Below are 26,148 nucleotides of genomic sequence, written 5' to 3'. Positions count from 1 at the left end.
AACTGTCTCATTCGTTCGACCCTTCATTTAAGGTGTTTTTCTCAGCTCTTTTCAGCCCCACAGGAAGGCAGAGGCTAGACTGAGGATGGCATCAAATGCTCTGTCACTGTGAGTGTGGTCAATGGACCGTGGCTCCCATAGGGATGCCATAGGGTGGGGTGGGGGTGGGGGTCAGGGGAACCTGATTCTGTTTTCTCCCTCTCCGCTGAAGCTGTAAGTGGGTATCAGGACCGTCAGTGCTGATTCTCAGCAGCAAAAACCCTGGGGACATCTTGTGTCCTGTGGGGGAGTGGGAGTGTCACTGACAATTCTAAGTAATTTTGCTGGCTTGAGTATGACAAGGACACTTTAGTCTGGAACAACAGGGCCCCTCAGGTAGGAACATCTCTGATGGGGGGTGGGGGTGGGGTCATCAAGCCAGGTTTCTTAGAGCCAGTGGGTGTTCACTGGGGCCTGTGTGGCTGCTACCTGCCTGGGACTGGGAGTCAATCAGGGCCCCACTTCACATATCACGATCCCTCCCAGCCTCCTGTCCATTAAGGGCAGGAAGATGGCTGGCGGAGGCCAAGTGCAACCTTCTGTGTGGGTGGCCCAGGAATCCTGGTGTGCAGACCCATCCCCCCAGGCCACCCACATCTGGGGGAGATGGAATAAGGGGGCACAGGCAGCAGGGCCAGAAGATGGGTCCCTGGCCACAATCACAGAGATACAGACAGATTCCCTAGGGCCCCCCAATCTGAGACTAGACCACCCTTCCAAGACTTTCCTGACCAGATGGCAGAGAAAAAACTGTTTTTAGATAGAAACACTGTAAACACACACACACACACACACACACACACACACGCACACACGCACACACGCACACACACACCAAACTTTCAGCATCTGCAGTCAGAAGCCTCAGCTGCTAAGGGGTCAATCTCTGACATTGCTCATCTTACTCCTTTTCTTTATTCTCTGCTCTCCAGACTGTGCTACCTCACTCCTCCACCCACACACAGACCCTACACTCAAGTGTACAGACAACACACACAACACAACACACACATCCATATACACATGCTCACCTATGCGCCACGTGCATGTACATGCACATACCACACAAAAAGCATACTTGCACACACATGATCACACATACACAAAAGCATTCAATGCACAGGCCTTGTGTCTGTCTGTACACAACATCTATACAAATGCATGGACCACATTATACATGTGCAGATGCTCACACATATGAACAAACGCCTATCAATACAGAGTGCTGTTGCCTTGTGACATAGATCATGGCTCAGATTGTGTGTGTGTGTGTGTGTGTGTGTGTGTGTACATATGCAAATCTCCACATATCAGGAAAATTCTATGTATGTATTGGGTTTTCAGAAAAGGCATGACACATTTTTGCATAGAAAAACACACGTAAGTATGTCATGACTTCTCTGACAACCCAGTATGTGAAGGTCAGCTATTTAATTCCTCACATAAGTCAGAACACTTGAAAGTGAAAGGCACTCATCATGTAGGTGTTAGTCCAGCTGGAGTCTGTTTGTGGGTGGAAGCATAGGGAACCAGCCCAGCAGGTGGGATAGGGAAGTCCTGTTGACTGGGTTGGGGGTCAGGCTGGGTTGACTGTATATGTGTTGCTTCCCTGGGTACATCAGCTCAACTGTGCAGGACATCCGGATATTTCAAATTGCACCAACAACACCAGAAACCCAAAGCAAGGGCATATAAATTCAGTCCTTCACAAGACACACAGTCAGCTCCACGGGGCTTTGTAAACCTCAATACAGGGATACTAGCTATCCACCTAATTCCTACCTCCTTTCCCCTGGCATGTGCTAGCTTCCCAAGGAAGGATGCAGTGTCCACATAGTATTGGTCCTCTCTGTTCTGCGGGGAACAGCTGGCTACTCAGTAGTGAAAGGCTGAAGGCCTAAGAACCTGAACAGCACCCCTCCCCGTCATGGAGGGCCATCCCACCGGGGGACAGTCTGCCTCTGTGTGTTCCAGAGACACAGGAATCATGACTGTTTTGTAGTTAGAGTGAAAGAGTGAAAGTGTTTGTGATCAACAGATGTCTCCTGCACTTGGTAATCCATTTATAACGATGATGCAAAGAGCTGCATGCTTTTGTATGTTTTCTTTATGAAACAATTCCCTCTCTTCCAAAAAAAAAGTTTTATTCACAAGTTCCTGATAAGGATGTGCTCCTAATCCTGTTAAAATTAGTTTTAAAATTTGAGCTGTTAGGCAAATCCTATTAACTTGTTTTGGTTCATGCTGGTCTAACTTAGAACTACTATGAAAACTTTTTAACACATTTTTGGTTTGTGCTATATTATGTCTAAATCTGGTGTAAATCCAATAACAGAGCAAGTCCATAAAATACAGAGAAAACCCAATTATAACATGTACTTGGGTGAGTATGGTCTACCACAAAACCAGGATGATTTAGTGTATTTAATATATGTAATATGTAAACAGATAAAATAGCTCTTGGATCGTACTTACATTAAAATTTTCCAGAATAGTTTTACCTTTCAGAAGTTGGTTTTAGAATTAGATTTGCATGTGTATGTGTGTGTGTGTGTGTGTGAACTGCGCTTTAATATATACATAGAAATATAACATAAAAAGCAACAAATAACATGGTGAGAAGATGAAAAGAGATAGAAGGGATCTTCTTTCCTTCCTTTCCTCTCTCCCTTTCTTTCTTTCTTTCTTTCTTTCTTTCTTTCTTTCTTTCTTCCTTTCTTTCCCCCAGAACTTTGTTCACCTCTGGCTTATGATGATGCTGGTGATTGACCTGCTACCTCCAAGCCTCAGACAAGAACATTATTTGTATAACTGCTCTTATATCTCCCCATCCCAAGAAGATTTCCTAACTTGTCCTCAGTAACATCAAAATTTGCAGGAAAGAGGTAGCAAGAAGAAACTAGTTTGCAATGTGAAAATACTTCTCTCTCTCTCTCTTTCACACACACACACACACACACACACACACACACACACACACACACCACTGCATGAGAGAAATTGATGGTTGTTTATTACTTGTGGAGGAAAAAGCATTGTTGATTACTTCCTGGATCTTTTAAGAGAAATCCAGCAGGGAGACAAAAGTATTTGTTAATTTTAAATCTTACATTCTTTATGAGAGAAGCAAGACATGCCTTTATAAAAGATAGATGATATTTTATCTAAGCACAAACATATGCTTTTTACCTCGGCAAACAAACTTCGATTATGTCTTGGCATGAGAACTATAGTCTTTGAAAACTTTCTGACATAACTTCCTTTTTTTGGTCTCATTTAGTTATTTCACTAGTGTGAGTAAGAGAAAGAAAGCAAAAAGGAGATCTAAGAACTTTTGAATGGAAGGCTGAAAATTGCAGTTGGACTGTCCCAAATCTAGGGGACTTCTATCACCTTGAAAACGTCCCCAGGAAAGTTTACTTTCTTTCTGCAAGATTTAGGACTCTCTCCAGTCCTCCCACCCCCACTCCCACCCCCCACCCCCAAGCCCTGATGTGCTTTTGTTTAAAATAAAACAAAACAAAACAAAAAAAGAAACTGTGGCTTCTCTCAAAATGACAAACTAAACGCACAAAATCTAAAATCCCCAAGAGTCAACAAGTAGGGTTTATGGAGTTCCCAGGAACACCCAAAGAATGGCAATGAAGAGACAACTGCCAGCTGGTGCCATAGAGCCAAGTCCTGAGGCCCAGAGGGGAGGCAGAGGGGAGCCTGTGAGTGCTGCAGGGGTGGAGCTCCCTGGACCAGCCATCCTGTGGCTGAGCCACCCACACCGCCTGCACAGTCCACAGGGGATAAGCCCAGGAGGGTGGACTGACTCTATTCATCCCAAAGCATCTTCTAAAAGGTCCCTCAGGGGAGTAAGTAAATATTTGGAACAATAGAAGAAAGATGACAATCAGGTGGCTAGCAAAATGGTAACTAGTAACATTCAAGGAATGTTAATATTGACATTTAAAAAGAGAAAGAAGGGACTTGAATGCTCATAGCCTCACACCACCCAGATGTGTGCCCATACTCTGATAAGAACCTCAGCTTACCCACTGCTATGACGCCCTTGATGACTTCTCAGTGAAATTGGAAACGGGGAATTATGCCTCTTTCTGCCCACTCTTTGGGTGGGGAAGGGTACTGTGAAGATAAGATGAGAAGAGAAAAAAGGAAAAAAAAAAAACATAGAAAAGGGAGAAATGTCTTATGTGGGATTTGAATGAAAGAGACCCTGCCTGCCTGCCTGGCCCTAAACCCCAGAGCCCAGTAACCAGCCCACAGCATAGCTGTGTTGTGCAGCTCACTGCCCTTCACATCCTTTTAAAGACATATGAATTCTACTGCCTGCCCCATTGGCAGTCCAGAGGCTGGCACCCCACCCCCGCCAGATGGGGAGGTGTTTCTCCATCAAAGGTTGTGCCAGCTGGCGTTGGCTGTCTCCATCCCGCTGAGGCTCCAGGCAGCTATGCTAGAAGAACACAGGAGGAACCAGCCGGAACTAGGAGTTTGGTGACAGTTATCTTGCCACTGCCGAGCTGCATATTTATGAACAGCCCCCTTCCTGAGGTGGGACTGGCAGCTGGAAAGGACTGGAAGCACCCACTGCAGAGACATTGTAGACAACAAATCACATCCCAGGCCAGCTCTTGGAGGTCCCCGATCCCCCCCCCCCACAGCAGCATGTTTGATATGTCTGTTAGAGCACATATGTCGAAGCATTTGTCCGCAGGGTGGCCCTGTGAGTCTCTGGGGATGCCAGCCTGCAAGGAAAGGAAGGAGAGTGGAAAGGGAGGCAGCCTCACAGCCTGCTGGTGAAAAGTGTGGGAGGGTGTACAGACGCTCCTCCTACTCTTTGTCTTTCTGGCAACTTTGGAACAGTTCACAGAATATTAGCTGAGCAACTACTATGTCCCAAAGAGTCCCAAACATTGGGGTAACTGTGACAGCAGAGTCACAGTCTGATGAGGGAGTGGCTGGAGCACCCAACAAATGGTCCCTGTACATCCTGATTTCCCCATCTGACAGTGGGGCCGTTGGGGTGGGCCCCCAGGTGAAGTGAAGCACACAGGTCCTTTCTACTGTGAGAGCAAACCAGAAACAGAACATGGAAACCACTTTTATGAAGAAAGAGAGTCAACGTCTGGGCAGCTTGCCTTTAAAACCCTGCATCATTGGAAAGCACCTCCACATGGCCTCCATGAAGTCTGGATGATTATTGCTAACCTGCCCTTGTGAAGAGGACCCCAGTCAAGCCCCTCCTTCTTGGCTTTAGGGGTCCTGGGGTAAAATGTATGTTTTTACCTCACTCACCAGGTCCCTGGGAAAAGGGGCCACTCATTCTGCTTAGTTAGGAGGAAGTCTGAGGGAGCGCTCCACTGGCCTGCCTCTGCACTTAATTGCAGTAGCCCAGTCCAGTGCAGTTCACTGAAACTAGGATCCTGGATCCGGACAGCAGACATGCAGCCCCGCAGGCTCTTACATTACCAATCCATGAACCAGCCCTGGTGGTTCCAACACAACACCCTCCTATTTATTTATTTATTTATTTATTTATTTATTTATTTTCCCTTTTGTTGCCCTTGTTTAAAATTGTTGTGGTTATTGATGTCATTGTTGTCGGATAGGAGAGAGATAAATGGAGAGAGGCGGGGAAGATAGAGAGGGGGAGAGGAAGATAGACACCTGCAGACCTGCTTCACCACTTGTGAAGCAACTCTCCTGCAGGTGAGGAGCTGGGGGCTTGAACCAGGATCCTTATGCCGGTCGTTGAGTTTTACACCACTTGCGCTTAACCTGCTGTGCCACTGCTCGAATCCCATAACACCCTCCTTTTAAGATTAATGCTGATGGTGCACTTACATTTAACAAACTCTGTTCTGGATGTTGGAGATGCTGAGGCTTCTGTGGAGCTTGAGCACCAGCTCCTTCTAGCACTTTCTAGTGACTTGTGAGCCAGGTGTTTACATTTTTGGAGTGAATTCTTATAAGAAATGGTGATATTTGGGGCCAGGAGGTGGCGTACCTGGTTGAGCACACATGTTAGAATGTGCAAGAACCCAGATTCAAGTCCCCGTCCGCCACCTGCAGGGGGAAAGTTTTGCAAGTGGTAAAGCAGTGCTGCAGGTCTCCCTCTCCCTCTCCCCCTCTCTCTCTCTCTCTCTGTCTCTCTCTCTTTCCCTCTCTCTCTCTCTCTACCCCCCCTTCCCTTTCTATTTCTGACTGTCTCTACCCAGTAAATAAATAAAGATAATAAAAAAATTTAAAAAAATAAATGAAGATATCTTGTTCACTTTCCCCCTGGATAATCTATGGGGAGGCTAACAAAAATTTCTTTAAAAATATTTACATGGGGGTGGTTAAGTTAGAGTTTTAGAAATAGAAAGTGGGGAATGTTGGCTATAAAAAACTGTCATAGTAGTTGGGTGGGTAAGATAGCTCACTTAGAGATTGTTTGGTCATGGGCATGTCCCAGGTTTGACCCCAGCCTCTGCCTCAAAGCTTCTGAAGGAAGCTTTGGTGCTGTGATATCTTTCTCTCTGTCTCTTTATCTCTGTTCTGTCTCTGTATTTCTATCTAAAAAAAAGTTAGTCCAGAGAGGTGAAGTCGCAGTGATAACATAAAAAAAAGCATTTTTGCTACATAATTGTGCCCTTAAAAGTGCTTAATACTATATATTTATGCTTTTTAATATTACATATTTATGTTTTATGTATTTCACCATAATTTTACAAAGTTTGCAATGTAATACACAAACATATATAAAAACTATATATTCTAAAGTTTTAAGCAAGTGAATTTTATGGCATTTGAATTTATATCAGTAAAACTAAGAATCAGCAAGAAAGGTCAGCTGGGTAGATAGCATGCAGTTTCGCCATGTGTACAACCCAGGCTCAAGCTAACCCCCACCAAACTGGAAGAACCTTTAGTAGTGTGGTATTTTTTTTCCTCTTGCTTTCTCCATCTATCTATCTATCTATCTATCTATCTATCTATCTATCTATCTATCTATCTATCTATCTCTCTATCTCTCTATCTATCTATCATCTATCTATCTATCTATCTAAAAATAAAAAAAGTCATCCCAGAGTGGTGGAGCCCCATCAACCTGAAAAAAGGAACTGTTTAAATAAATGAGTGAACTTTATAAGTTCAAGATGGGTGTGGTGTCCTAATACCTATCACAGGAGATAAGAAACTGTGTATGTGTGACTACAATAGTCTAATAAATCATCATTTTCTCCCAACAAAATGATTTAATAAAATATGTGAACTTTTTTCAAAGATGGCCTTTAAAAACATGAAACCCTAGTGAATATATATTAATATATTAATTAATTAATATATAATAAGTATATAATTAATATATTAATTCACCTTTCTTCCTTTCTTTTTTTATTATAAAATTAAATTCTTTATTGGTTTAATAAGATTATCATGACCATAGGATAAGTAGAGTACAATTCCACACAGTTCGCATATCAGAGATCCATATCCAACTCCCTCCATAGGAAGCTTTCCTATTCTTTATTCCTCTGGAAGTATGAACCCAGGATAATTATGGGCTGCAGAAGGTGGAAGTTTTGGCTACTCTTCAATTGCTTCTCCACCAGACATGGGTGTTGGCATGTTGACCCATACTCACAGCCTATTTTTTTTTATTTCTTTATTGGGGAATTAATGTTTTACATTCAACATTAAATACAATAGTTTGTACATGCATAACATCCCCCAGTTTCCCATTTAACAATACAACCCCCACTAGGTCCTCTGTCATCGTTCATGGACCTATATTCTCCACCACCACCACCCCCACCCCCCAGAGTCTTTTACTTTGGTGCAATACGCCAATTCCATTTCAGGTTCTACTTGTGTGTGTGTGTTTTTTTTCCTTCTGTTCTTGTTTTGCAACTTCTGCCTGAGAGTGAGATCATCCCATATTCATCCTTCTGTTTCTGACTTATTTCACTTAACATGAATTTTTCAAGGTCCATCCAAGATCAGCTGAAAATGGTGAAGTCACCATTTTTTACAGCTGAGTAGTATTCCATTGTGTATATAGACCACAACGTGCTCAGCCACTCATCTGTTGTTGAACACCTGGGTTGCTTCCAGGTTTTGGCTATTACAAATTGTGCTGCCAAGAACATATGTGTACACAGATCTTTTTGGATGGATATGTTGGGTTCCTTAGGATATATCCCCAGGAGAGGAATTGCAGGATCATAGGGTAGGTCCATTTCTAGCCTTCTGAGAGTTCTACAGACTATTCTCCACAGAGGCTGGACCAAAAGACATTCCCACCAGCAGTGTAGGAGGGTTCCTTTGACCCCACACCCTCTCCAGCATTTGCTGCTGTTGCCTTTTCTGATGTATGACATTCTCACAGGAGTGAAGTGGGATCTCATTGTTGTCTTTATTTGCATTTCTTTGACAATCAGAGACTTGGAGCATTTTTTCATGTGTTTCTCGGCCTTTTGGATCTCTTGTGTGGTGAATATTCTGTCCATGTCCTCCCCCCATTTTTGGATGGGGTTATTTGTTGTCTTGTTGTTGAGTTTGACAAGCTCTTTGTATATGTTGGTTATTAAACTCTTGTCTAATGTATGGCATGTAAAGATATTCTCCCATTCTGTGAGGGATCTCTTGGTTTGGGTAGTGGTTTCTTTTGCTGTGAAGAAGCTTTTTAATTTGATGTAGTCCCATAGGTTTATACTTGCCTTAGTCTTCTTTGTAATTGGATTCCTTTCATTGAAGATGTCTGCCAATATTTTCCTCTAAGTATCTGATAGTTTGTGGGCTAACATCCAAGTCCTTGATCCACTTGGAATTTACTTGTGTATTTGGTGAAATACAATGGTTCAGTTTCATTCTTCTGCATATTTCAACCCATTGTTTCCAACACCATTTGTTGAAGAGACTTTGCTTTCCCCATTTAATAGTCTGGGCCCCTTTGTCAAAGATTAGATGTCCATAGGTGTGGGGGCTCACTTCTGGGCTCTCAATTCTATTCCACCGGTCAGTGTGTCTATTCATGTTCCAGTACCAAGCAGTTTTGATGACAATGGCCCTATAATACTGTTGGGTAGTTGCCATCTCCCCCTGGCTTCTTCTTATCCATATGGCTATATAGGGATTTACTGATCCAAAGGTTTGGTCTATTTACATAAATCACTTTTACATAAAGCACTCCAGGGCATTGGTGGTTCAGTTATAGGATTCTCGCCTGTTCCGCCCCCTCCTTGTCACACTCTGATTTTCACCAGTCACTTTTCTCTCCACCCTCTCTATATCACATCCTGTTTCCACCCTACTTGGAGAGTATAAAAACAGCTGCTCTTCTGATTAAAGACACTTGGAAATTGCTTTCCGGCTCCGAGAGTTCCAGAGTGTATCTCCTGCGGAAGTTGGTGCAGCACGCGTTCCTGATCCCTCTCCCACACAGCAGCCTAGATCAGCTCCAGTTGAGTTCTCTCCAACCCAGAGAGCACTAGCTCGGGAAGAAGTACCCTCAGGCTATCCCGGCATACTACAATTTGAGATCTGGGAGTGTGATGCCTCCGGTTCTGTTCTTTTTTCTCAAGATTGTTTTGGCAATTCTAGGTCTTTTCTGGTTCCAGATAAACACTTGTAGCATTCTTTCTATTCTCCTAAAAAATATGCTTGGGATCTTGATGGGGATAGCATTAAATTTGTAGATGGCTCTGGGTAGTATATTCATTTTGATGATGTTAATTCTTCCAACCCATGAACATGGAATATCTTTCCACTTCTTTGTGTCTTTTTCAATTTCCTTGAGTAGTGACTCATAATTGTCAGTATATAAGTCTTTCACTTCTTTGGTTAGGTTTATTCCTAGATATTTTATTGTTTTTGTTTCTATAGTAAAAGGAATTGATTTCTGGATTTCAATATCTTCTAACTTAGTGTTTGCATAGAGGAATGCCACTGACTTTTGAATGTTAATTTTGTAGCCTGATAACTTACTGTATTTCCTGATGATTTCCAAAAGCTTCTTGCTGGATTCCTTAGGTTTTTCTGTGTATACTATCATGTCATCTGCAAATAGGGAGAGTTTGACTTCTTCTCTTCCAATCTGTATCCCTTTAATTCCTTGTTCCTGCCTGATTGCTACTGCAAGAACTTCCAACACTATGTTGAATAGTAATGGTAATAGTGGGCAGCCCTGCCTAGTACTTGATCTGAGTGGAAATGCTTCCAGTTTTTCACCATTGAGTATGATGTTGGCTGTAGGTTTGCTATATATAGACTCCACTATCTTCAGGAATTTTCCATCTATTCCCATTTTTTGTAGTGTTTTCATCATAAAGGGATGTTGGATTTTGTCAAAGGCTTTGTCTGCCTCTATTGATATGACCATGTGGTTTTTGGTCTTGCTTTTTTGTTGATGTGGTGGATCACATTGATTGATTTATGTATATTAAACCAACCTCGCATGCCTGGGATAAACCCCACTTGGTCATGATGAACAATCTTTTTAATATACTGCTGTATCCGGTTGGCTAGAATTTTGTTCAGTATTTTAGCATCCATGTTCATCAGAGATATTGGTCTGTAGTTTTCTTTTTTGGTTGTGTCCCTGTCTGCTTTTGGTATCAGAGTGATGTTAACTTCATAGAAGCTGGCAGAGAGTACTCCAGTGTCTTCAATCTTCTGGAAGACTTTTAAAGAGATATTAGTTCTTCTTTGAAGGTCTTGTAGAATTCATTTGTAAAACCATCTGTTCCAGGACTTTTATTTTTGGGGAGATTTTTGAGAATCATTTCAATTTCATTAGCTGTGATGGTCCTGTTCATGTTATCCACTTCCTCTTCACTTAGTTTTGGAAGTTGGTAGGTATCTAGGAAATCGTCCATTTCTTCCAAGTTCTCTAGCTTGGTGGCATATAGTTGTTCATAAAAGCCTCGCATGATATGTTGAATTTCTGCAGTGTCTGTTGTGATATCTCCTCTTTCATTTACTATCCGATTTATTTGGGCCTTCTCCATTTTTTGTTTTGTGAGTCTGGCTAAAGGTTTGTCGATTTTGTTCATTCTTTTGAAGAACCAACATTTACTTTCCTTGATCTTTTGTATGGTTTTCTTGTTCTCGATGTTATTTATTTCTTCCCTAACTTTAGTGATTTTTGTCCTTTTGGTTGCTTTAGGGTTCCTATGTTCTTCTTCTTCTAGGTCTTTAAGATGTGCAACCAGGCTGTTTATTTGTGCTTTTTCTTGTTTCCTAATGTGTGCTTGTATAGCTATGAACTTCCCTCTCAGTACTGCCTTAGCTGTGTCCCAAATATTTTGATAGTTTGTGTCTTCATTTTCACTGAACTCTTGAAATATTTTGATTTCTTCCTTTATTTCCTCTTTGACCCAGAAGTTGTTAAGAAGTATACTGTTGAGCTTTCACATTTTGGGACTATTACTAGTCTTTTGTTGATTGTTAAGTGTTAGTTTAATTCCACTGTGGTCTGAGAAGATGCTTGGGATGATTTCAATGCTCTTGAATTTGCTGATGCTGTCTTTGTGGCCTAAATATGGTCTATCCTTGAGAATGACCTTTGTGGATTTGAGTAAAATGTGTATTCCAGTTTCTTGGGATGAATGACTCTGAAAATGTCCAATAGTTCTAGTTTATCTATCTCTTCATTTAGCTCCCTTATGTCTTTATTGATTTTCTGCCCGGATGATCTGTCAAGTTGAGATAGTGGGGTGTTGAAGTCCCCTACTATGACTGTGTTGCTGTTAATATATTGCTGTAGCTCTTTCAGTAGACATTTGATGTATTTAGATGGCTTCTCATTGGGTGCATAGGTGTTAATAATTGTTAAGTCCTCTTGATTGAATGATCCTCTGAGCATTAAGTAGTGTCCATTCCTATCTTTTTAAATCTTATCTATTTTAAAGTCTATGGTGTCCAATATGAGAATAGATGTTCCTGCCCTTTTTTGTGGGCCATTGGTTTGTATGATAGTTTTCTATCCTTTATCTTTAAGTCTGTGTTTGTCTTGTTGAGTTAGGTGGGTTTCCTGTAGACAGAATATTGTTGGGTTGTATTTTCTGATCCATCTTCCTACTCCGTGTCTTTTAATAGGTGAATTCAGGCCATTGACATTGACATTTATTGATATCAAAGATTGAAGATATTTTAATGCCATTCTTGTAGAGTTTTAGAGTGTTCTGATATATGACCTATTTATGGTGGACTGTTTATAGAAGACCTTTCAGAACTTCTTTCAGGGCAGGCTTAGTGATAGTTGATTCCTTCAACTGTTGCTTGTCTGAGAAGGTTTTGATGCCTCCCTTTAGTTTGAATGACAGTCTAGCAGGATATAGTATTCTTGGTTGAAAGCCTTTCTCATTGAGCACTCAATAGATATCTTGCCATTCTCTTCTGGCCTGTAGTGTTTGTGTGGTGAAGTCTGCTGCTAATCTTATGGGTTTTCCTCTGTAGATGACTCTTTGTTTTTCTCTTGCAGCCTTCAGGATCCTTTCTTTATCCTTATTCCTTTCCATTCCCCAATATAATGTGTCTTGGTGTCTTTAAGTCTGGGTTACTTCTGTTTGGGACCCTCTGGGCTTCTTGAATCTTTATGTCTTTGATGTTGTCTAGACTAGAGAAGTTTTCAGCTATTATGACCTGAATAATGCTTTCTTCCTCTCCCTCTCTTTCTTCCTCTGGTAAGCCAATAATGCATATATTTTTTCTTTTGAAGTCATCCCATAGGACTCTGTTGTTGTTTTCAGCATCTCTTAACCTCTTTTTGAGATCTCTTACTTCTTTTTTAGTTGTCTCTAATTCATCCTAGATCTTGCTAATTCTGTCTTCAGCCTCATCATATCTATTCTCTATGCCCTCTACTGTTTTCTGGAGTTCATCTATTTTGTTGCCCTGTTCTGATACTGTTTTAGCTTGTCCAGCTAGTTGTGTTCTTAGCTCAGCTATTTCAGCTTTCAGCTAATAACCTTGAGATAATTAGTGTTTTATTCCAGAGCTCAGTTGTTGTTCCTGTATTTCTGATTACAATTCTTTCAAACTCTTTACTCACTCCTGTGATTATTTACTTAGCTAGTGTTTGGATGTTGAAGTCGTTATTTTGTTCTTCACCCTTTGTGGGGTTTTTAGCTGGACTCTTGTCCTGGTTTGTTTCTCCATTATTTCTTCTTGTTGGTTTAACCATTTTATATATTGTGTTATGAGTTCCCTCTCTCAGTACTTTTGAAATTACTTATCACTATTGACTTGTGTCTAAGTAAGGTAATTAAAGGGTTCACAGTGGTGCAAGTTAACAGTTGTTTCAATAGTATTTTAATCCCTAAGTTGGAGCTCAGTAGTTTAAAAGCCTCTTTTTCTTTTTCTTCCCTGTAGGCTATGGGAGCCTGAGGGCTTTTAAACTACAAGTAGGCTTCTTAGCTTAATCACTAACTCCTGATCAAGAGATAAAGCAGGGTGTGGCAGAGATACTCCAGTGGTTATGCAAAGAGAATTTCACAGCCCCACTGCTATGCCACAGAGGTATAGGTCTTCTGAGTTTCCTGGCTAGATCTCTGTCCCCTGGTGTCCCTCCCTCCTGCTGCTCCAGACTCTGAGGGCAGTAGCAATAGAGACCCAGAGTTGCACTTGGTGAGTCTCCGAGGAGTCCTCTCTTCCCCTCAGCTTTCCCCTTGTTGTTGGAACAGACTGGAGGTGGTGTCTCAATTGACAAACTGCTGGACTGTTACCAGCCACTTAATCTCTCCCTAGGCTCCTCTCACCAGCCACACATGTTTGCACTCACCAGTGACCTGGTGGGTTGCTGTAGTCGTTCCAGTCCTGTCTCGTTTTGGTCCCAGGTGGTCTCCTTTGGTATTCCTAGCTGATCCAGGAGAGGAGAGGAGAGGAGAGAAAGAGATCTGCTGCTGCTCGTAGCCCCCCCCCTTCCTTCCTTCCTTCCTTCCTTTCTTTCTTCCCTTTTGTTGCCCTTGTTTTTTTATTGTTGTTGTTGTTGATGTTGTCATTGTTGGAGAGGACAGAGAGAAATGGAGAAAGGAGGGGAAGACAGAGAGGGGGAGAGAAAGACAGACACCTGCAGACCTGCTTCATTGCCTGTGAAGCAACTCCCCTGCAGGTGGGGAGCCGGGGGCTTAAACCGGGATCCTTACACCGGTCCTTGCACTTTGTACCACCTGTGTTTAACCCATTGCACTACGGCCCAACTCCCCCTAATTCATGTTTCTTACTAGCCAAGCCTCTGCCTGACAGAAGCAAATGTCCACTGGAGAATGCACCAACCTCAGTTTCTCCATAGAAACTCCTGGCCAGTCGATTCACAGTCAGCTTCACTATTAACAATGCACAAGGAAGTTGCATATGGTCTAGAAATTAGGAATCAGCTGGCCTCAGGAGTAACTCAATACCCACTGACTCTGAGCCTTACTCTCCTCTTTCTTTCTCTACAGTTCAATGTGATTTGAGCCTTTGATTATCCAGGAGCTTATTAGTATCTCTGTGAGCACCCAGACCTCCATAGCAACAGTGAGAAAGGTGAGAAAGGACCCAGCTTGCCCATTAACCATTGATCTACACATGGACCACTGATCCTGCCAGCTTCTCAAAGAGTCCAGCTGACAACAAAGGTGAATTGTACCCAAAGCATTGCGTGTGCTGGGTGGGATCAGCCGGACACTGTGAGGAGGAAACAGAGATGGGAAAGGGGGCTGGGGCAGTCCCCCAAAGGGAGCCATGTGGTCTGGGTTTGATTTCAATGAGCTTTAGGGACTGTTTTTTTTCCCCCCTTCTGTTGGCCTGTGCTAAGGTGGAATTTGTCCTGGCAGCCAGCATTCCGTGTAATTGGTGTTGATGGTCACTAAACCCACAAGGCTGAGATTGACACCCCAAGTGCTGCTGATTTCAGTGAAATTGAACAGCCTGGATGTGACCGCAGACTGAGATGAGATGTAAAAGCCCCAGAATGGACTGCTTTGCAGATCAGACTGAATAGAGGCTCCACTGTGCTTCCAATCAGAACTCAATCCAAGACCAGTCTGGGGGTCTTGCTGCTGAAGAGGGTCCTGGGATAGGGATTCTGAGGCTGGGGAACCCCCAGCACCTCTGTCCAGTCATCATTAGTCTGATGGGTCACCAAGCTACTGAGTTCTCCAGGAATCGTACAGAGAATGTGTTGAGGCTGGGGGGCCTCAGTAAACCCAACACGATTCCTGTGAACAGAGCTGAGCCTGGTGATTGCCCTCCAGTCAGTGCCAAAGGCTGACTCCCAGCCAGCATACAATCAGTGACAATAACATCGTGGCAAATCTGAATCCTCAGATACTCTCAGCCTGACCAGGTCTCATCTCATTTCTTCCTAGCAGTTAGGAAAGGGAACTCTCCCTTATGCCTATGTTAAATGTCCACATCTGCCTGGAAACATGTGGCTACCACACAAATTATCTGTATGGAGGGGAGGGTCCTAGGTTCAAAGAGACTGAGGTTCCCAGGGAGCCTGCTGCGACCTGAGAGGTCAGGCAGGGGAGGGTGGCTTCCTGGAAGAGGAGGCATGGGAGTGAAATCTTGAGAGAGGTCTGGGACCCTGAAAACCTGTGGGAAATAATTCCAGCCAAAGGAATCAGTGTCCCAAGGAGCAAAGATGGGAAGTGACCAGGGCATAGGAAAGGAGGTGGGGGAGGGGACTGGAGAAGAACTGGGGCCTGGGACTTTGAGAGGGGACCCTATCAGAAGGCAGAGGGAGACTGGGGATTTATTAGACCAGTGGCCTGATTGGATGTGGGTGTGAGAAACCTTAGTCTCTTGTCTTTAGGAGGTGGGTGGAGGGGTAGTTTGGAGGCTGTGATAAGAGGCAGATGTGGTAGTGGGCTGAACAACAGGGGTGGACACAAAGAGAATGCAGGAGCCCTGGGGGGGGGGCTGGTAGCAGATGCTCTATCCACCCTTTTCTTCTGCCCAGCCTCTCCTGCCTTCTTTCTCAGTGGATCTACATGGGAAGGGGGGGCCACCAGAGAGAGAAGAAAGTCATGCCGTCAGGTTCTCCTCCCAGGACCTATCCCTGAGGGTCATCTTGGAATGGCATGTCCCTCAGTCACAGGTCACTGTTTCCTTCACAGGGTCACTTCTCTATGACTCCCTGAGTCTGATAACTTCTGCTTCCCTTGTTCCCTAGGACAATGAGGTGCCAACAGTAACCTGATTCCAGGCTAGTCCCTTTGTGGACCCCACTCCCCAACTCCACCTGCATAAAAGTCCTTCTGTAAGGAGGTCCTCTGGGAAGCCTTCTGCTTTCTGTTTGGACCCTATTGGGACACCAGGGTACAGTCACCCCCTTGGGGGCACCCTTCCTAGGGATTTACTACTTCCAGACCTGTATATAAGCAGGTTCCAAATGGGGCACAGCACAGGGGTGGATGGTGATGGTGGAGGGGGGGAGGAAGGGGGACTCCTACAAGGTCTCACAGTCCAGGGAGACATATGAATCCCTGGTAAGATGCAGATCCCCAGACTGCAGGTTTAGTGATGAAGCTGGGCCTCTGGAGTTCTGAACTTGAACATGATTCTTGGAGTTCTTCTGCACAGAGGGAGTTGACCCAGTGGGGAAGGGTCTGTGTGTACCACTGCTAGGGTTGCTGCTTATTGTCCTCTGGGCCCTTTGTGGGGAGCAAGGCAGGAGTCTGCTGGCAGCAAAGAAACAGCCTCATCAATGGGTTCTTTTGAAAATTTAGCCTGGGTGGTCTGGAAGGTGGCACAGTAGATAAAGCACTGGATTCTCAACCATGTGGTCCCAAGTTCAATTCCCAGCAGCAGGTGCACCAGAGTGATGTCTGGCTTTTTCTTTCTCTCCCCTCCTATCATTCTCATGAATAAATAAATAAATTCTTTAAAATAAAAAGGAAATAAAATTTAGCCTGGAGTTGGTAAGCCAGGAACCAACTGATGTGTAGGTCTCCCTTAACGGCGGCTTGTAGCAGTGCTCCATGATCTCAGACAACTGTACAAAAAAAAACCTCACAAGAAAAACCACTTTACAACTGGGAATGTGCTGTGCAGGGACTCAGTATTCACTCTTCCTGTCTGTCTCCCTCTTGCTATCCCCTCACCTCCTTAGCAGCTGCCAGTCCTGCTTCCTGAAGTTGTCCAAAAAGCAAAGCTGGAGACAGTTAGCCAAGGTATTGGGAAGCAGGCTGTGTTTTCCAGAGCACATGCAGGAAAATTCAGGGAATAGAAAGGGCTATGGATGAAGGTCCCTCTATTCTGCTCTCCAGGGTGCCCCACTCTGATTCCAGGGGACCCCAACTCTCTTTTCCCTGGGACTTTCCAGGCATCCAGAGTGCAAAGACAATGCCCAGTTTCCTTCATAATCACCCCCACAAATCTAGCATCTTTCTTTCTCCCTAGGTTTTGGGACAGATGCAACACCACAAAGCCAGGTCCTCTCTTCCCCTTGCTCACTGAACAGCTCTGATCCCTGAGGCACCACATGCATGACATGGCCTTGGAGCAATCACAGCAGGTAGGAAGCCACCACCACCACCACCACTGCAGCCATGTGCTTCACTGCACAAAATAAAAGCCCTCCTCTGCTTCCCCTTTGGGTTGGATTTCCAAATGGATCAACTGTTTATAGAAATAACCCAAACTGTACAAATAAACCGTCAGCCCTGAGGGAAAGGCAGTTTACATTATCTGAGTCAGATGAACATGGAAGGTGCGGCCTTGGCTCTTTGGAAATCACTCTGTGCAGTGAATATAAATTCTTGGCCCTGTCTAGCATCCATCAGTCTCATCAAAAGACCTCAGGGACATTAGCAAGACCACAAAATCCAGGGACCATTCACAAGCCACCTGGGCCACTCATGTACCCACTGGTGAAATACACAGGGACATGAGCCCTTTGAGTAGTCAAAGGCACATAGCTATTGTAGTTCTCTCTGGCATTGCTGCATATATTAAAATAAACCCACATGACCTAGCACAGTCCACACTTCTCACTTTTACTACTCAGAGGCAAGTTTAGTTCCTGTCATCCCTACATTTTAAATATAATTGTATTCATAATTTCCTTTATATACGCTGAGTAGCACCTCTGATGTTGTCAAGAATTTTCCTTCAGTTGAAGGGAACAACTTCAAAAACTCATGAGAGAAGCATAGCCTGTAGTATATACATCATTATTCCAGCCTGTGAGAAGTGTTCTTTATGGTGTTAATGTTTTTTATGCTAGAAACCTGACCTCTGCTTTTCTTCACTGGAGAATCTCTACTTCCCCACCAATCCTGAAGGGTTGTCTCACTGGAAATGAGAGAGAGAGAGAGAGACAGAGAGAGACAGAGACACAGAGACACAGAGAGATTTATGGTTGGCAGTTTGAAATTTCCAAACTCAACTGGAGAACGCTGTGCTGCTTTCTCCCACCACCCTTGGCTTGGGATGAGGGCTTCTCTGTCTATTGTGCTTGTGTTCTTCTATAGGTAAGACCTCATTTCTCTTTAGCTTCTGCCAAACTTTTGTGCTTTCAGTTTTACAAGTTTGATGGGGCTGTGTTTTCGTGCTGGCTTATTTGGTCTTAGCTGCTACTTTGTAGGAGGTGGGAGGTTAGGTCCCTATTTCATGTTGCCAAAGTCACTGGCCAGGGTACAGGATCACAACTTCTGTGGGTTTGAGGAGACAGGAGAAGGGGCCATCTCCCACTCAGCTCCATCAAAATCACAGGAGGGAAAGGGGCTTCACCACTGGGACTTGGCCATAGTGGTTTTATGTTCTGTCCATTTACCTTTCTCTAGTGTCATGTTCCAGGAAAAAGAACTTTTTTGTCTGGAACTGTCGTAAGCTCTGAATTCTGGACTTCCTAAGTTCTGTTGAGATATTCCTTCAGCCTGCCTTCTTCCTTCTGTCCTTCTGTGTTTGAGTTGTGGTTTACAGTCCACTTTTGAAGTCTAAGAAGGATGGTGGTCCCATCACAACTGAGCAAGCACCAGAACTCAGGGCCAGGCCATGGTGCATCTGGTTAAGCACACACATTATAATGCACAAGGATCCAGGTTCAAGCCTCTTGTCCCCACCTGCTGAAGGAAAGTTTCAGGAGTGGTAAAGCAGGGCTACAGGTGTCTCTCTGTCTCCCTTCCTATCTTCTCCTCCTCTCTTAATTTCTCTATGTCTCTATCCAATACTAAATAAATAAAATGTTTTTAAAAGGAAAAAAAGGAAAGAAAGAACCAGAACTTTCTCCCTAGAGGGAAAAGCTGACCAGAATTCTGTCTGTGGTCAGAGCCTGGTTTCTCCATTGCTCCCTCAGGCTGCCTCCAGGAGCATTAGGCAACACAGCTATCAGCATTTCTCTGGGTCCCAAATTCACTAGACACAGACCCTCCAGAGGGGCATATGACCCTCTACCCAGGCCTCCCAACTCAGCATGGTTGAGGGGACTCCCTGAGTGGCCAGGGCATGTCCTCAGCTGGAGGCTGACTCTACGCATAGGCTCTGACCACTTCCTCAGGAAGTGACCAGCCTCAGGTCAGCTGGGCAGCTGCCTGACCCACAGTTTCTTTATTCATCTGTGTCTATCATCCATCCCTTAGCATCCTCCAGAGACACTCAGGAGAGAAGCATTTTAATCTCTTGTGGTCTGCTACTTCTTGGGTGGCCTAAGGACAGTCATCTGCTCGTACTAAAAGCTCCTCGCCCCCACATGGGAGAAAAGATATAGGTTTTCCTCACACCCTGCAGGCTCCAGAGGCTAGGAGGGAACAGGACAGATGCAAAGAGCCATAGTCAAGGTGATTTGCTGTTTGGTGGTGAGCTACAAGGACTTACTTAGTAATAGGGATGTTCATCTCTTTCTGCCTAGGCTTTTATTTTAATTTTTGAGAGCTGCAAGCTCTTTATAGAGAACTCAGTCAATGAGGGCAACACATCTAACTAAGAGTTTCCCGTCCCTACCTGGGACTCAGCCACAAGCAGTGCAGCAGCATTGCTGTGGAAGGATGGACCTTGCATGTGGAACAATGACAGCCCATCAATGAGGCCCACATGACAGTAACAGTCTCAGTTGGGATTATTTATGGTCTTCAGACTGCCATTCCCTCTGCTCTCCTCCCCTCAGTGCTACCCCCAGAATGGCATTTTCCAGTGTCTGAAACTCATACACTTTTATTTCTAAGTCCTTATGACTTCACATGTTTCCACATCCAGTTTGGGAACAGGGGCCTATTGGATGTGGAAAGTCCCCAAGTTGATAACAGAAAGTGGAAGTTATAAAATCCCGAGTCCTGACATCACGATGTGGTGCTGCTGTTGACACAGAGGGTCCAGGCTCTGCCAGTAACCCAGGCTCCCAGCTGTCAGCAGGAAAGGCCAAGGAAGTCAAGGTCACAGAAAGCCAGAATGACATTGGTTTCTTTTCTACTTAGTGCTTGGTCTGAGAATGGACTGTGAAGAAAAGGAAAACTTAATGAGCGAGGAGGGGTGGGACATTTTAAGGATGAAACTATCTATGTCTTAATGACAGGGTTTCTCTAAGGGCCCCTTCTAGTGGGCTTGCTGGCTTCTCCTCACTCAGTCACTGCACATGAAGAGACATGTCCACCTGTTCCTTTCCTTGTCCATTACCATTTCCCAGTCCTCACCTCCCCCAGGGAAGAGGCCTTCCAAGCATCATGGGAACCTTGGTGCTACCAGTAATGGCCACCTCAAGGGCTGACTGTCCTCCCCTCACAGAAGCAAACCTCACCCTGTCCTCAGCCCTCCTTTCCCCCAACCTCTAGCATCTCCCAATGGCCTGTTTGTTACTCACCTAGCTTGACCCCCTCCAGCAATGAGATCATTTCAAATCAAGTCACCTGTCTCCAACAAAAGAGGGAAATGACTCTTTAACTCAAGAAGCTGATCGTTATTCTTTTTCCCCAAATTACACAAAGGAAACTCTCATAATTCAGAACCTTGACCTACTCAAACCCCACTAGCAGCCTGCCCTGTTCCAGCATCTTGACTCCAGTAGAATCCCTTGGTGTCCATGTTCTCTGTTTTATTTGCAGCAAGAGTACTCCAGAGCTAGAAAAAAAGGGGAAAAAACATCTTCCTTCCTTCCTTTCTTTCTTTCTCTCTATCTTTCTTCTTTTCTTTCTTTTTTCACCAGATGAAAGAATTGAAACAGAGGTGGAGGGGAGAGAGAGAGAGAGAGAGAGAGAGAGGAAGGTACCACAGCCACAACACTTCCTTCAATGTTGTGAGGGCTACCTGGCTTGAACCTGATTAACAACAGGTATTGGAGTTTTCTGGGTGAGAAATATGAATGGATTTGATCTGGTGCCATTTCCCCGAGTAGATTATAGCATATTGACGTGCAAGAAGACAGTTTTCATATAATATGCTTTTTTTTTTTTTAAAGTGAGAGATGGTGGATATCTAGTATTCAAATTTAAATAAACCTCAGTCTGAGCTCTAAGTTCATGAAAGCTGTGAAGCTACAATTTCACCTCTGTTTGCAAAGAGGCTTTGGTTCTCTAACTGCAGCTATGCACAAGGCAAGACAAGACAGGACAAGACAAGACAAGACAAGACAAGACAAGACAAGACAAGACAAGACAAGACAAGATATACCTGGTGCTTCCCAAATCCCCTGTGCAGTCCAGCCTGTGTGCACTGCCCATTATCCCTACCGAGATGCACCTGGTGGTGTTTAGTTACAGACAAGGGAAATGAAGCCCAAGGAAGTGGGGATACTTGCCAGGATCCTCTAAGACTTGACTGGAGGAATTGGGTCCACACTGAAGCTGGGGCTGATTCCAGAAGGAATAAGATGAAAAAACGGATGAAAGCTGGTGGGCCACTTGCAGAAATGACCTGGGAATCCTCACAGAAGTCTGGGGAGGGAGCCATCCTGCCCATGAGATCAGGAGCACCACTGCCTCTGACACTGGGCCAGCACAGCCATTATGCCCCCGCAGCAGCTGTCAAAGAGCAGAGGGCAAGGAGTGCCTGGATCTGAGCTCCCTGATAGGTGGCTAGGAGCTCTGGGGCCAGCCAGGGGAATGTGGAATTGTGGGCTGTCTTCACTGGGCATTGCAGCAGGTGCAGGCACAGGAGAAAGTTTCAGAATCAGGGCCAGGTGTGTCCCTGCAGGGTGGAAGTTCTGTTCTGTGACTCAAGTGCAATGGAGACCTGGAGGTAGATCTGATGCCACCCCAGAGTCTGTGGGTGACCCCACCTTCTCAGCTTTGTAACAGGGATGAAGCAATTTGAACCTGTTCAGAAAACATGAAGACCTAATGAGTTCCGGCAAGATATGTGAGCGGCACATTGCTAGTGTCCTTAGAATTCTCTAGAAAAAAAAAAAAACTTTTTTCTCTGCCACCCTCCTCTCTTGTGCTTGTGTGCAACACACACACACACACACACACACACACACACACACACACACACACGATTTCCAGCTGGTAAATTGTTAATATTTCATGAGGTTGTGGTTACGCCAAGAACCGAGTTCTTAGCCAAGGAAATCAAATTTAAAGCCCCCAGGGGAAGTGGGTTAGGAGGCACTGACAGCTCGCCTCATGCCTCTCTGAAGCTGCATAGTAACACTCCACTCCCACTCTTAGTCCTTTCCACCAGGTGCCTAACCTTCACACACTGGCACACCTGCTTCCCTATCATCCCTGTCTCCTTTGTGAGCTGGGCTCAACCAAAAGCAAAGAGACATATCCAGGACTAGTGGCATTAATTCTCCATCCACTGTCCAGCCCATTCAAAGGAGGGGAGCTGGTTGAAGTGTAGAATAAAAATTCCAGGGACAGGCGATCTTAGAGGAGGAGAGCCATATGCCTCCTGTGTCCCAGCCCCCTCTGCTCAGTCCACTGCATGGCTTCACAGAAAATCCAAATATAGGCTGCTGCAGCTCTCACTGATAGAAGGGTTATGAGAGTCCTTTGGATGATCCTCTCATTCCACATGAGGAAACTGAGGTCTGCAGAAGAGGAGTCACCCTGCCTTCACTGAAGGGCATTGTGCAAGCAGAGCCCTTATCCACCAGGTTCAAGGAGCAGAAGCAAATAACTGGAGTGTTGCCTGCCCCATAATGGGGGCCAATTGACCCCCAGAACACTCCCTGCTCCCTGGTCCCTGCGGATCCTGGAGGCGTTGTCTAGTCTGATGTTTGTTGCCACAATGGGAAAACTAACATGCAGACAGCAGACATCCACTTGAAGGAACTTGGAGCTTCAGTAAGCATTGAGTGGTGGGCTGTGTTCTGCCTGGGTGGAGCTAGCCCCTCATTGTTGTCCCCTCAGTTCTGGGCAGGGTCCACTTTGCCTCCCACACATTCCTGGGGGTGGAGAAGGGGATTTTGGGTGTTCATGGGGTGTGAAAGTAAACAGGACCAGTTCTCTTTGTGAAGGGGCTCACTTAATTACACCCCTAAAGACATGAAAGTAAATCTTGCCAGGGAGAACTGACCACCTGATTAAAGAAAGGAGAAGGGTTGTTGGCTCCAATCAAGCACCCTCTAAGTCTCCAAAAGCTTTTTTTTCTTTTCTTTTCTTTTCTTTTTTTTTTTTTTTTTTTGGATGTGGGAATTCAAGTGTTAACTAGCTAGGACATGAGAGATTTTACTATAACCAAATCTCTTCCTATCTGGTCCCCAAAGAGGAAAGGATTGATGTAAGGATTTCTATTATCATTCATATCTCTTTCTATAATAATAGTAATAGGCCTATTTATCATTATTAAGATGTAAATAACATATTGGGTATTTTCTTTCCTTTTTATTTATGAAAAGGAAACACTGACAAAACCATAGGATAAGAGGGGTACAACTCCACACAATTCCCACCACCAGAACTCTGTATCCCATCCCCTCCCTTGATAGCTTTCCTATTCTTTAACTCTCTGGAAGTATGTACCCAAAGTCATTGTGGGATGCAGAAGGTGGAAGGTCTGGCTTCTATAATTGCTTCCTCACTGAACATGAGTGTTGACAGGTCAATCCATACTCCCAGCCTGCCTCTATCTTTCCCTAGTGTAGTGGGGTTTTGGGGAATCAGAGCTCTAGGACACATTAGTGGGGTCATCTGACCAGGGAAGTCTGGTTGGCATCAAGCTAGCATCTGGAACCTGGTGGCTGAAAAGAAAGATAACATATAAAGCCAAGCAAGTTGTTGACTAATCATGAACTTAAAGGCTGGAATAGTGCTGATGAAGAGTTGGGGAGTCTCCGTTCTGTAGATGGTTAGTAGGAATGTTTTAGTTATATTCCAAAGGGCCTGTGGCTATACTATATTTTTTTCCCTGAGCCTGAAGTCTGATATGCAGGTGGATCCAGGTTATTGTCTGGGGAGATGATGTCATGGCTGGAAAAAGGATCAGAAAGCTGGATCTGGGAAGAGTAGCTCCCAAATATGGGAAAGAGGTATAAATATTGACTGTAAACCCCATTGATTTGGTCTGATCTGGGGCCCATATTCAGCTTAGGAGCCTATGTGACCTCTGCATCCCTGTAGCTCTGAGCTCACATTCTGTGGTCATGAGTAGGAACATTCCAAGCTGCCCCAATATCAGGACTCATTTTCCTCAGGTGTTGCATAGAGTATGTTGTCCATCCTTCCTTCAGAGGATGGAACATTCTCTACCACTGTTGATCCAAGTTGAGGGCAAGGTCCTATGGGTGTCCAAAAAGGGTCTGTTTTGTTGTTCCTAATGTAGATGGCCAGTAACAATGGAGAGAGGGATTTATTCGAGGTCTAGGCCCATCATGTCTATTTGGGAGTCTCAGGAATCCCCGAATAGGACCCCAGGTGATAGTGTGGCCTAATAGTGACTAAAGAGTCATTGTTAAAGTATGCCAATCTCTTGCCTTTATTCAGCTTTTGCGGTCCTTGCTTTGAGAAGGATAGCTTGGGAGTGAGTGAGGGAAATATAATAGGAAATAGGTGAGGAGGATATCTAAGTCTAAGTAGCCACTATTTCATTATGAACTTTATACTGACTCAGTGTAGACTATTGTGTACTTTTGCTTTCAGGTATATATTTTGCCCTAATTTATGGATACATGTGAACATATGTCCTATCTCATGGGACCTATATCTAGGTTTTGAGACTTTTTTGGGAAATGAACCACCTGAAATGAATTAGAGAATCCTATGAAAGGAAAGATCTCACCGAGTAATGAGGCTGAAGGGTTGACATTCCATGCCGGATGTCTCTGGACACAGTCTGAAGTGAAGCATGCTGAGGTGGTACTTATTGCGTTGATTAGGATGGGATCAGAAGATGCAATATCATTTGGTATGAATTGAGAGAAGCATGCAGGAAAGTGAGCCCCACTCTAGAGGTTCCAGGACTGGGGAAATCTAGGCTCTATAGAGGAAGAGGGAGGCTCCTGTCTTAGGGTTTAAGAAGGCTGTCTTAGGGTTTAAGAAGGCAATAGATAGTTATTGCTATAATCATATTATTTGGCAATTGGGTTAACTTTGAAAAATCCCTTTGTTAGGATTTGCTATATCATACACAACATCACCATAATTTATGTCCTTTGATATTATTTGTATATAACTGTGCCACCACTTGCTTCTATTCCCCCAGGTCTAAGCTTTTAAGGGAGTCAACATATAAAAGACTCAGCCTATGGTCTGTGCATAAAAAATTTTGATACATTCAATCAATTTTTCCCCTCTCATATTAATTAAATAGTGATTTATATTACTACAGATTAATAGGAGTGTATATAAACACCATTCCCACCACCAAAAGACTGTATCCCATCCCATGCCCCCACCCCCACCACTGCCCGCCCCATGAAGCCAAACATACACCCTCACCCTTAACCCAGGGTTTTTACTATGGTGCCCAACTCCAAATTCAGTCAAATCCTGCTTTGAGTTTCCTTTTTTGTTCTTCTTTCTCAACTTCTGTTTATGAGTGGGATCATTCCATACTCATCTTTATCTTTCTGACTTAGCTCACTTAACATAATTCCTTCTAGCTCCATCCAAGATGGGTCAGAGAAAGTGGGCTCAATGTTCTTAATAGCTGCATAGTATTCCATTGTGTATATATACCACAGCTTTCTCAGCCACTCATCTGTTGTTGGGCACCTGGGTTGCTTCCAGGTTTTAGCTATTATGAATAGTGGTG

At 44.2% G+C, this 26,148-nt stretch overlaps 1 long non-coding RNA gene across 4 annotated transcripts in view; it reads left to right on the top strand.

Moving 5' to 3' along the window:
• LOC132536735 (uncharacterized) overlaps nt 1–25,671 on the top strand; it is a 57,420-nt gene extending 31,749 nt beyond the window's left edge. For 3 of the 4 annotated variants that reach the window (XR_009548234.1, XR_009548235.1, XR_009548233.1), the window contains 3 exons: nt 14,475–14,651; nt 17,422–17,536; nt 25,597–25,671. This is a non-coding gene — a long non-coding RNA (uncharacterized LOC132536735). The remainder of the gene's footprint in view (nt 1–14,474; nt 14,652–17,421; nt 17,537–25,596) is intronic. The other variant, XR_009548236.1, reaches the window with a different exon arrangement.
• Nucleotides 25,672–26,148: the final 477 nt, after the last annotated feature.

Source organism: Erinaceus europaeus, chromosome 2 (assembly GCF_950295315.1).
Source record: "Erinaceus europaeus chromosome 2, mEriEur2.1, whole genome shotgun sequence".
Taxonomy (NCBI): domain Eukaryota; kingdom Metazoa; phylum Chordata; class Mammalia; order Eulipotyphla; family Erinaceidae; genus Erinaceus; species Erinaceus europaeus.
Note: the sequence above shows the minus strand (reverse complement) of the source record. Positions and strands in the feature narration are given on the sequence as shown.